Consider the following 13,236-nt stretch of genomic DNA (forward strand, 5'->3'; position numbering starts at 1 on the left):
TTTATCATCCACCAGCCCATGTCTGCATATCAAACATCATGAAACCACAACACAGAGTACAATACAAGGGTCTCAAGGTAATTTCTGAATTGAGTTTTCAGCTAGATATGATCCTGCTAAAGAGAACTTAGCCCATTCTGGGAGTTTCTTACATGTAATATGCTATCATAAATTTCCCAAATTGGCTTTCAAATGTATTCACTTGAGGAGCTCCATGTCATCTGGCCATTTCAAATCTCTCAGGAATCTGGAACACCCATTTCACCCACCAAATATCAACAAAGACAGTGCATGAGCCATGGATCAAGTGTTAGCTGCAAAACCGTATTAAACACTACCAAGAAGCAATGCTAGTGCATTTTTTTGTAGTATCAATTGTAAGAGGTAAAACACCATAAAATACACTAAGTAGTGGGAAAATCAACCATGATGGATACATTAAAAAATTCTGCAAAAAAATTACTTCAAATATTAAAATAGAATAGGGGGTAAATCAGAGCAATTGTAAGAAACAGTAGCATATTGATTTTTTATTTTCATAGTCTGATTCACTTTAAAGTCATAGTTTTTCAACTACATTTCTTAATATTTGGCAAGTATAACCAGAGAAAACAGTATTCTGAAAGTGCTGTTGGAAAAGAAGTAATTTTATAGTTTAATTTTGTTTTTTTTACAATCTAGGCAAACATATTTTCAAGTTGTCCCTATGATTTGAGTGACCATTTTTATTTATTACTGTTTTTAAAATAGAATTTGCAGACAAACAAGCTTCTTCAGTCTCAAATGATGGGGCTGCATATCCAATGAAATATTAGGTCTTCATCACACATACTGAAGCTCCTTTTGATACTAGAGAAACAGGCAAGTCTACAGATCAGGGTCAGCAGGTCTGAGCACTAAGCATAGCTCACAGGAGAGCCCATCATTTTGGTGAACTATGTATAGGGGATTTAGTGGTCTTATTTATAAATAACATCTGCTCTCTACTGCTTTTTAATAACAGAATTCAGCAACAGGAACCTGGCCCCATTTCTCCTGTATTCTCTTATTTCATGAAAAGACATGCATTTAAAATTATTGAATCTTTATACTCAATAGTTCTTAAAGCCACATAGACTTCTACACAGTGAGTCAGCTGTTACAATTTTCCATAGGTAATCCAAAAGTAGATATTGATTACTTGAATTTTCTAGGGAACCTTTTAATGTAAAGTAAATCCATTAATTTGCTGATACCACAATCTTTCATTCATTTCACAAACCAACCAACCACCGCAGTCTTGTGCTTGGTGATAGGACTACATGGGTCCCTTGGGGTGAAGGTTACAGAGACATAAGAAAAAAAGTTTAATATAAAGCAAAAAGTAGCACAGCAGGGAATGCAAAGTCATGTGTAAATTATTTAGGGGTCAATGAAGGGCAAGAGAGAAATTCTTTGAAATATGGGAAGATATTAGTGAGGAGGTAACATTCAGGTAGGATCTTACAGGATAAATAGGAAGCATTTACAATTGATGGCAACAGCATGGGCAAAGTCTGAGCAGTATGTAAACGACTCATGTACAGGAAATAATAAGTAGTTCTGGGACTCCGTTTGAAGTGCTTATGAAGTCTTTAGAGCTGTTCTTTGTATGTAGATAAGCATTAGCTATCATCATCATAAAAAGCATTAATATAATATCATTATTGATGATTGGAAGGGACATGGGTATGTGTCTGAGAGGCCAGGTTAGTAACAGATTTTGAAGGACCTTCTCATATCAGGCAGAATATTTGTACATAAGTCTCTAAGCAGAATTCCAATGAAGATTGTTTAAGCAGAAAGAATAGGGTAATTATTATTTATGCTACTTGTGCAGGTATTTGGTTAGACACTTCCCTTATTTATTTAGTCCTCATATTTAGTCCTCGAAGAGTTAATAATTTCTTTTAGGTTAAATAGTTGGTATGAGCCAAAGACCATATTTATATTTAGCTTTGTTTCCAAACTTACCAATCCTAGGGTGACCAATTATCTGGGTTTTCCTGAGACTAAAGGGTTTCCCAGGATGCTGGACTTTCAGTGCTAAAACTAGAAAGTCCTGGGCAAACTGAGATGAGTTGTAAATGTCTATCCTTACTAGTACTACTATTAAAACAATATTTGTGGTTTACATCTACTGAACACTTGCTAAATGTTAGATGTTGTACTTCCCCTGAATTATCGTTTAGATTTTTACAACTCAAAAAAATCCTCCATTTTGTACATGTGCAAATAAAGATTTAAAGGAGTTAATTTTGTGACACAAGTAAACATAGTTAATATATTTCTTTAATGGTAAGCTAGGCATTACATCTTTTAAAACTTTGGAAACATTTCTTATGTTTGGGCACAGGTAGAATGTGACTTACTAAGAAACTGAATTGAAGGGAAAAGCATTCTTTTAGTCTAAATCAGTAAAGCAAAAGCAAAATTGTAGCAAAGAGTTGCTGAAAGCTATACCCAAGCTCTAAAAGTAAATAAAAAGTAGATAAAAAGAAATCTCAAGGGAACACTTATTACAGTTTTGAGGAGGTAAGTCAATTTCCTTTTTGAAGAAGTCAACTTTTATAGAGATTGACTGCCTTAAAAGAAGATTACCAAGTATGAGAAGGAAGGAGTTAGGCAGGATTATATGAAATCTACACTTCAGCAAAATCCATGAATTGAATATAACAATAATATCCACATCGATCATTAGATTCACTTTCCCATGTCTCTATCATAAGGATTCATACACATCTACAATGTTAAGAGCTGGAGTTTAAAATTCAATGAGTTTAATTCCTTAATTTCACAAATAAAGAAAGAAAGGAAAGCCAAGATGTTTACCTAGCATCCTACAAAAGATACCGTTGGCACAATATATGAGGAAAAGAGAGTGGCTACAAATGTTATGGTAGTCAGAAAAATGCCTCCCTACGGAGGTTCATGTCCTAATTTCCTCCAACATGTGAGTATGTTTGTTTATTTGGCAAAAGGGATTTTAAAGATACAACTAAGGTTTGGGACCATGAAATGGTGAGACTGTCCAAGGTTATCTCAATCTAAATACATGAGTTCTTAAACGTAGAAGAGGAAGGCAAACAGTAGAACAAAGAGGTTTGACATGAAAAGGACCTCACCTGCCTTTGCTGCTTTTGAAGATGGCATACTGAGGCCATGAGCTAAGGAATGGCTTCTAGTTACAGACAACAAGAAAATGGGAACCTCAATTCTGCAACCTCAGGGATCTGAACTCTGTCAACAACTCAAATGATGGGAAATGTGTTCTTCCCCAGAATCGCCAGGAGGAATGCATCCTGCTGACAACTTGATCTTAGTCTAGTAAGACGCTTACTGGACTTCTGATTCACAGAACTATAAAATAATAAATGTGTGTTGTTTTAAGCCATTAAATTTGTGGTAATTTGTTTCAGCAGCAATAGAAAACTAATATGAAAGGCATTCAGATTTACTGACCTGTAGTTTCAAAAGAATGACGTGAGTTCCTTATCAAATGTGCTTGAAAATGTTAAACAACTTTCCCTTATAACACCAAATTTACATTGTCACTCTACAGCCATTAACTATATGTTTTTGCCTTAAAGTATAAGGAAACAGTGGTGACTATAACAATTCCTCTTTCTATAATTAGGGGCTTAAAACATTTCATGATTCACTGTTGACTTTACAGTTGAAATGAAGCAGAAAGAATATTACTCTTCTTGAAGTCAGATGATCTAGGTTTGAATCCTGATACGTGCTATGCACAGGCTCTGTGATCCCTTAAACTTGAATGATCTGAGCTTCAGAATGTCCACGCACAAAACAGGGCCAATAATCTCTATGTCAAAGTTTATTGTATAAAGCAATGAGTGCTGTTTAGTTCACTGTAGATCCACATCAAGGTTGTTGAATAGCTGCCTGAATAAATGACCTAAAAAAAAGTCCACAAAACCACTTACTGAAATCTTATTCTTTCTTAGGCACTGGTAATGGCTTGTAGTGATTAGAATGGAAATCAAGACAAAAACTCTATTATCCAGTTTAAAAGGAATGATAGTTATTAGAGTTGTTGGTCAGTGATTTTCAACTCTCCATTTTCCAGGTCTCTTTTAAAGTTAGGTATGGCTTATGACTTCATGGCCTATGACTTCATTTGACCAATGAAATCAAACAAGAAAGGACTCATACCACTTTCACATAGAAACTGTAAGATCTAATGGACTCACCATCATACTTTGCCTTCCTGAAGTGTTCATGGAAGCATGTAAAGGAGTATGCCCTGGCAACAATAATGGCCGTGTAACATAAAAGAAGTACACCTTTTTACAGAGCTATTGTGATATTAGGGTTGCTTGCAACCTCAGGAAAACCTAGCTTATACTCACCACCAAAAGGTTTTCTTCACTTTTTCCCTATTGTATCATGGGTTTTTACAGGTTAAAGTTTGTACTTTATCTATATCTAGGCAGTCTCTTCCAGCAATAAATCAATTCAAACTGCATATGACGAGTAACTGAATTTCAGTTAAAATGGAATGTTTTAAAAAGAAAAAGAAACTCCACATTGTAACTTAGAAAAATCTGCACTCCTGGACACTGTTTGAACCCAGAGTTTCATGCTTAGACAGCTTACAACTAGACAAACTTGACAAGGACAGAATGGGTCAAAAGTGTCATTTCTCAGGAATAATTAGAATCATCTAATGTGGATAAAAGAGGTCAAACTAGCATCCACTTCTCACTAACCTTTGGAGTTACTGGACCAACAAAGGAGGTAGCCTTCAATAAATGTTTATACTCAAGCCAAAAGGTTAATGGAGATAAAAGTAGACAGCCCAAAGGTAAAGAACAGAGGATAATTCTAACCCAAGAAACTGGTGACATAATGCTGTCTTAGGGATTCCAAATTCTGCTGGAAATATTTGTTGAAGATTTCCAAAATGAGATTTAGGAAGAGCTGGAAGCCTTAGGAAAATCTGACTGATGAGAAGAGCCTGACATTGCAGCCTTTTAAAAGAACTGTAAGTGCCATCTAATGGAAAAATTTGCCTTCTTTGACTTTAGTTTGGGAAATATAACAAACTCTCATTAGAGAATCTCAAGCCAATGCCATGAGGTAGTTTGATGCTGATGAAAAATGATCTTGATAAGTTGCTTCCATAACTGGGTAGTAGATGGAAAACACTGAGGCCTGTTCGGCAAAATCCATAGTTGTTTTAACATTTCATAGCTATTTCTATTCTCTCAGCTATAAAAACATTAGATAGTAGGCACAGAAAATTTTCCAAATTACTGTAGACATTAAATGTATATAGTTAGAACCAGAAAAATGCCAGTTTCCCTCAACTGAATTATTCTGTACATCTAAATGGAAAAAAATATGGTACTGAAAAGGGGTTTGACATTGTACCTACCACAAGGAAAATTTTATAGTAAAAGTTTCAGTTACTGTATCCAAGCAGTTCTCCACACTGATCAAACTCAAATTCTACCTAACAGTCACGAAAACATTGTATCACTCTCCCTTTAATTCTGTGAAATCTCTAGTGAGCTTGATTCAAAAAATTCCCTTCACCAACAGCCTAATGTATGACAACGGAGCAATTTAAAATCTTGGACTACCTGGAGTGGGTAGAAATGTCAAGTAATAATTCAACACCCTACACAATCGTATTTTCAGTAATTCTGGCCATGGTATATGGTCTCAACATTATTGATTTGACTGGAACTATAAAACTTTTAGTATGATGATTTGCACCTAATAAAACTCTGCTTTTTAGTAAATATCCTTTAAAAAGTTATACAGGACATTATGTGAGTGTTGGAGCTTGATGCTACTGAGGCACATCTTTTTTCTTTCAGGAAATAGAGTTTTATTTTAAGCTACATAAACAGAATTACTCTACTCTATGTGGACCTGAAGGGTCAACATCATATGTGTGATGATATAAATACAGGTTCTCAGGATAACACCCAAATGATCTCCATGACTAATTAAAGCCAGATATCATTCAGACATGACTACATAGATCATGTGCTTCCATTTAAAATACGGCCACTAACCTACCCTGGGATATCCCTTGAAAGTTGCCATCTTCCTTTTGTTTATTGTGTTTAAAAACTAGGAAAGAGAGTGTGTGTGTACTGTACAAAGAGATTTAAACAAGTAACTTGAAGAATTTCCAAACTCAAACCAAGTATCTACAGTTACTGTGTAAGAAAGAACAAAACTCAATTTAGTAAAAGATTATCAAATTGGCATTGCTTGAAGAAAAAAAAAGATGTGCTAGACACATTTGCAAATTCAAGCTCAAAAAATTAAGAATACTCTTAAATTAGAAAATACATAAAAAGTCTAAATTGGAAAGACATCAGTAATGTGCTATAACAAGAACCACTACACTAAACCATTATACACAAATAGATTTATGAATGGAAATCCGAGGAAGGTTTCATTAGAATAGTGGTTTTTTGAGCACAGTTCTGCAAAATATCCATTAAGGATAGCATGAGAGTGAAATTCCAGAGAGCTTCTGCTAACGAATGTCTTTAAGATCACTGTGGTATGTGGGATCTCAAATATGATAAAAGACTTTTCAAAAACAAAATGAGTGTGAAATAAAATGATAGAATTCTTGGCTACTATATCTATACTCCTTATGTCAAAGAGAGTTTTATCTCTATGAACCAAAAATTTAAATAATCATTATCTCTGGGGTATATTTGCTTTTAGTTCTCAAAATAGTTGAAATCCATTATCTTAACATGAGTCATTGCTTAAATATAAGAACTTGAATATAGAAATAATGATCTTTCAGGAAAGGGAACACAAATAGCTCCACAAATACAAGCCATTAAAACAATCTCTTTAGTTCCAAATAAAAAAAATCATTTCATGATATTTAGAAAAAAAATAAAAAATGATTATCCAAGAGTACTCATACTAAAGATACAGATATTCCATTTTTCAAATGGGAGGCATCTCTAAATGAATAATAAACATCTAAGTTACCCAGATATTTATTATACTTTCATTTAAAAAGAAATAGACTCATTTCTCTTTCCCTTTTGCCAACTTGACTCCCACAGTCTCATCTGTTCTCCACATATATTTGGCTCCAAAGTGGAGCTACTCCCTCCAACCTGGCAGCCATTAACTTCAACCTTTTATTTTATACGGCTCTGAAAGTCACAGAGTGTTTAAGGAGTGCTGTTATGCTCCTGGCAGAATTTCCGGGCTTGCGATGTGCAAAAGAATGTTAGTACTGAAACCTTGGGAAGGGAAAGTAAATTTCTCTGGAGCATTCCTTCTCACATAAAGCCGCGGCAGGGTTCAGGGATCTGAACAGCCGCGGTCCAGCTGTGTGACTTGAGGCCAATCACTTAACCTCTCAAGGCCTCCTCTTCCTCCTCTGTAAGATGATCTCGTATGTGCTTATAACTTGACAATAAGATCCTTATAAGACTTTCTACTATGGAACTTTTGTCAAGCCTAAACTCAAATTCTGACTGTGGATAAGATATATAGGAAAATTCAACACACTGGGCTTCTACTTACTGAAGAAAGTGCTACTATTTTTATGGTGAAGCAACAAATGACACCGTTCTTATTATTTACTAAGGTATTTTAATACCAAAGAAAATGGTGTGGTCAGAGAAACTGGTGTGGACAAAATAAAAACTGAGTATTAAAAATTATAGAGGGTGTAATAGATGTACATACACACATTCAACTATCAATGGCCTACTTACACATAAAAATACTGGGTCAATTCTATTTAGAAGTCTCTTCTTGAAATTTACCCCAAAGACACTCTGTGGAAGAGAGAAAAAGCCGTATCCTGCACAAAGCCATTCTCAGATACTGAGCTATGTCGGTTCCTCATGAATTAGTCCACTGCAATATGTAATGAATTTTGGCCACCTTTTAGACTGTTTCCTCATTTTTACCATTTTATTCTATCTTAATGTCAACCACGTCCCTAAAAAAAAGGGCTATATACAAAGGGTTTTTCCTTTTTAATATGTTCTTTTCATGATTTGTACCCTTATGTCCCTGTATAATCATAAATTACTAAGAACTCACCTATATTTTGAGCTTAAAATTTACCTGATATGATGATATTTCAAACTGATGGGGATAGTCTATGGCAAAACTGGAAGAGCATGAGTAAGAAAGGTATTCCTCTCCAAGAGAAAAAAATATGATATTGTTAAACTACATAGTATAGGTGCTGTGATAAATGCAGCATCTTTTGGGAAGGCAGATTTTTATGACACAAGTTATGGAAAGCTAGGTTTGGCAAAGTAGTTGGCAGAAGAATGAAAGTGCTACAGAATAGTCAAGAAAACTTAATCTAATATGTAAGATGTTTAACAACAAGAGTATTGCAAACACTTAAGTATCTAAGGTAAGACTGAGCATGAGGGTTGTTTTCAGCATTTTTCTCCTCATCGACAGATGAAGAAGAACTATACCAATTCTGCATGTTCAGAGAATAAAAGTCAAGTGCTCAATTTATGAGGGTTGGTCCCCCATTCTGGAGGCAGGGAAAACTTGCTTGCTATGGGGGGAAACAATAAGGAGAGGATGCTAACCAATGAAACAGATTCACCTCCACATGCTCCCAGTCCAGGGGGCCTTTGTTTAGTTATCTGTGGGTCTGGGGCAACTTAAATGAGAATGATATGAAATCAGACAGTGAAACAGACCTTTATTAATACTTTCCCTGGACAAGTTTTTCAAACCTTATTCTTTCCCAAAGGAATAGAAATATGAATAAAAGCATCGATGTGTATGTTGGAAAGAATTACTTAAATCATATTAACGTGAGAAGCATATCTATTGAAATTTAATGGTTGGGTGCAAATACTAGGGGTTAAATTCTGCATTTAAATGCATGCCTATCACATTAAAACTTGGAACAAGTTGGTTTACATTGTCCAGATGTGGTTTCTGCCAAAAACAATGTAATCTCATTTATAAAACCATTCCAATTAGTAATAACCTATCAGAAATAACAACTTATTCTTGGAATACTCAATACCACTTGAATTTTGAGAGGCTTATTGATTAGGTTATTCTGCTTTTACGATAATCACTTTATACTTACTAGAATTTTACTTTACTAGAATATACTTTACATTATTAATTCAATAAATATTTATTAAATATCTACTACACAGGAAACAAGAGAGAAGAGTTATATTTCCTCTAGATGCTCACACTGTCTTGACAATAAAAATATCTAAATGATAGACACATCGATTATTTAAACCACTATTTATAATCAGGCTCATGTTTTAAGTATATGACTGATAGATTTGGAAATCGAACATATATGTGATGGCTCATGACCAAACAACAGTGTAGCAACAGATAAGAAGTGATTAATAGAATCTTTTCAAGTGGATCTTCATGACTATTTAGGATGACATTTCAGTTTCAAAATTGAAAACACTGAGGCTTCTTCCAATATGGATTGAAAGTCTATAAAGTACAGATTATATTTTTAGTAACAAAGTCCAACACCTAACATAAAAATCTTCATATACATATCTTGGTTTAAGCTGTGTACTTCCAACTTCCATCAAATATCAATTTACTCTACACCTATTTAATTATTCTTACTGCTAAATGAATTATATCATAAAAATATATTATAAAATATATATGAAAAATATTTCAGAACTTGAAATACTTTGGGAAATGTAGCCAAGATAAATTCTGTATATACCATTTTAAATGTATACTCATTATCTCACTTAATATGCTTTATTAATAGTCAAGAGATGGTTTAAAAACGTACACTTTGGCGCCAAGCTGATTTCCACCATGAGTCCATCACTTAGTAGTTGTATGGCCTTAGACAAGTTACTTAACTACTGTGTCTCAGTTTATCTCCAAAATAAGTATAATAAAATTATTTATGTCATAAGGATTATTTTGAAAATTAAATTAATGTATTTAATGGACCTAAAGCAGTACCAGGTATGTTATTCTATGCATACCTGCATAGACTTATGTTTCTACTAAAAAAATATGTTTTCACAGAAATGCAGAATTCCCAATAAAGTAAGAATTTTTTGGCTGGGTAGAAAAATAACACATTTCCTCAATATATGATTGATGACATTTTATTAAGCATAAACTAGGTGCTGCACTACTTTTTAAATTAATTTTCACAATTCTGTAAGATGCTATTATGCCCATTTTGTATAGGTAAAAACTGAGACTAAAATGTTAAACAGTTTGTTCAAATTCACATTGCTAGAAACTGCCTTAACAATGAATTGCCTTCTATTTTTCTCTTTGCAAATCTATAAGAAACTGAATTTTGTTCCATCATGTTAAAGCAATATGAATCTTTTTAGGAATTGTGTTAAATATCAATTCTTCATGTTCATGAAAACTAACTTAAATAATCTGTGAGTCAGTGGTTAGCAGTTCTGTTTTGCATTATGAATGATTCCTAGCTGCACTTTGTGTAAGCTAATTGCATGGTGTCTCATTAATAATCTTCAAGGTTTTTCAAGCTGTGAAATGTATAGCTTTGTAGTGAATTATTTCTAACATTTGCACAGTTTTCTTGAAAGTCTATTTGAGATACCAAATATCAGTATTAGACATCAAGTAGGTATAAGGGGACTAGAATTCAACACAGTTTAGTGAGTGAGAGAATAAATATTGAAAAACGATAAATACTTTCATTTTTATGACTGCAAGTATTTTCATACATGGAGAAATGGGTATAGCTTACAATGGATACAAATTGCTTATGTTAATATTTTCAATCATGCAGAATTTATGTTGAGATTCAGGAGGATACTTAGACTAAAATTCCCTCAATTCAGCACTGATTACACAAGACTAATGAAGAATGGATTCTCATGGTGCTCATCTGATCAACAGACATAGTAAAGCCTCATCACAATACTTCGTGGCGAGGCATCAGGGTACCTTCTGGGCTGCAAGGAGTCCAGCCAGGCCTTCATGCCTAACTGCTCAGTTCTATTCTTCAGCACCTCTGGATGCACTCAGGTAAGGAACTTAACCTGCACTGGCCAGTCTTGGCTCACCAGTGGAGGATTCACCACTTGGAGAAATGCTTCAGGTTGGATTAAGTTAGCATGTTCTCCTCAGCTTACACTGAGTTGCTCACAGGTAGATTAGACAAAAACACAGTCAGCAGTTTCACGTGCCAGCAGAAGTTCAAGGTCAAACTAGGAAGTCATAGGAAGCCTTGGTCAAAAGCACTGGGTGGAAATAAGGCAGAAGTGAAAAAAAAGGTAATTTTATTGACTCAGTGAGTCTGAAATCAATTGTAATCCAAATATTATTCATGGTATACTGACAATATTTGCTACATTGTGATGAACATGCCGAGGAAAAGAAGCAGAGACCTCAGTTCACATCCTGTGGATTTAACAGAGGCAGTTGACACAGTGGCTAAAAGCATGGGCTCCACAGTCAGACTGCTTAGGTGTCAACCCTACCTTTGCTACTCATCTATGCTGTGACCTTGGTCAAGCAGTTCCACTGTACATCAATTTCCTTATCTGTAAAATGGGAATCACATCCGATGAAGCTGTTGTGAAGATGAGATTAATACTCATAATCACTTACACTGGTATCTGACAAATACTAAGTGCCCATCTATAATCTTTATGCATTGATTTGAGGAAATGGGGGAGAATTTAAGAAATAAATACCTGTGAAAAGTCTTATGCCTATTTAATTTATTCGATCCAGCCATAAATGTAATGATCAATGTGGCACAGTATAAATGTGTAAGAGATTATATTACTTTGACCAGTATTTTTGCTTTTTATCTATTTAATAGACTAGTGGGGAAACAATCTCACCACTACTATCACAATGAAATTATTTTAATGGCATCTAAACAGTAGTTGAATAAAATTTTACCTTGCATAATGAAAAGCCTTTCTTATTAGTTATAAAATAACTTAGTCTGTTTAAATTACTCCAAATTTTCTACTTATAGTATTTACTGGTATCTGTGAGAACTGAAAGTTTGCTGATAGGGCATCTGGGAAATTGAAAAGGCTCTGGACACTGAGTTCCTAATCATGCCATTCCCCTGCCGTGGCTTCTAAATTGAGAATTCCTGAGCTAGTCCAAAATTTTTAGAGTATACAATTTTTCATACACCATATGCTACGACAAAGCCTTAAATTTAAATACCATAGTCTTAAGTACTTATTTAAATTTTTCAATATGACTCATTTGTCAGTTACAAGAAAACCAAGCCAAACACAGAGCGAAATCCCCCATAATTACAAAGACCATGACTTTTCCTTTAGGTGTCCATTTCATGTCCCTATGCCAGTTATATACATATTCAAAAATGACTGGAGAATTTACCAAACTTAGGTTTGGTTCAAACTTTGTCACTAAGTGGTTGGATTACCTTGGGGAAAATATATCACTTCCCGGAGCCAATTTCTTCATTTATAAAGGAAAAGACCAGGACCCCAGGACTTGTAGGGTACCTTCTGGGCTCTAGGAGACTCCATGCACTCCAAAAACACTCATGAAACTGACTTGTCTAGTGTTATTCAGCCTTTTAAAATCTGTGCTTTCCTTTCTTGCTGTTAAAAACAAATTCATGCTTTCCTTCAATATTTAGCAGTTTAAATAAGCACAGTGGCTATAAATACATTAAAGAAATAACATAACAATGCCCTATCCCTTAGGAGCAAAGACAGTCTCTTCAACAAATACACATAGTTCTATGGGTCCTCTGATGGGCTCCTCTCACATTTGAGAATCACAAAACAATGTCACTAATTCACAGTAAAGTGGATTTTCCCTCATCAGCTTTGCAGAAAGGAAAGGTAAACTACAAATTCAAATGGAGTTTGCTCTGCCTCTTGATTTATGCAGAGCAAAATGCCTTAATTTACTGCTCTGTCTTCCATATCCTTTGGTACTGTGCATCCCAGGTAAGGCAATAGCTTAAGCAAATATTTCTATGCTGTGCTGTTATGGACAAAGTCAAGTGCCAGTTTCTAACAACCAAGACTCTGAGGTTTTTTCTGTTTTTTGTTTTTTTATTGTTACTATCCTTCAGTGTTGTAGAAAGCAACCTTCTTACTACAGGCACTCCATGAATACTTTTCAACTGTTACTGAGAAGGGCACAACATAAAAGATACACAGACCAACTTCCATTTTGGAGAAAATCACACTATTCTACAAGATATGGAAA

The 13,236-nt window shown here is 34.6% G+C and overlaps 1 protein-coding gene across 4 annotated transcripts in view; it reads right to left on the bottom strand.

Annotated features, from left to right (window-relative positions):
• The window catches only part of ZFPM2 (zinc finger protein, FOG family member 2), a 462,487-nt gene that overhangs the window by 159,063 nt on the left and 290,188 nt on the right, over positions 1–13,236 (bottom strand). The gene's annotated exons all lie outside the window — the stretch shown is intronic.

Source organism: Manis pentadactyla, chromosome 3 (assembly GCF_030020395.1).
Source record: "Manis pentadactyla isolate mManPen7 chromosome 3, mManPen7.hap1, whole genome shotgun sequence".
NCBI lineage: Eukaryota > Metazoa > Chordata > Mammalia > Pholidota > Manidae > Manis > Manis pentadactyla.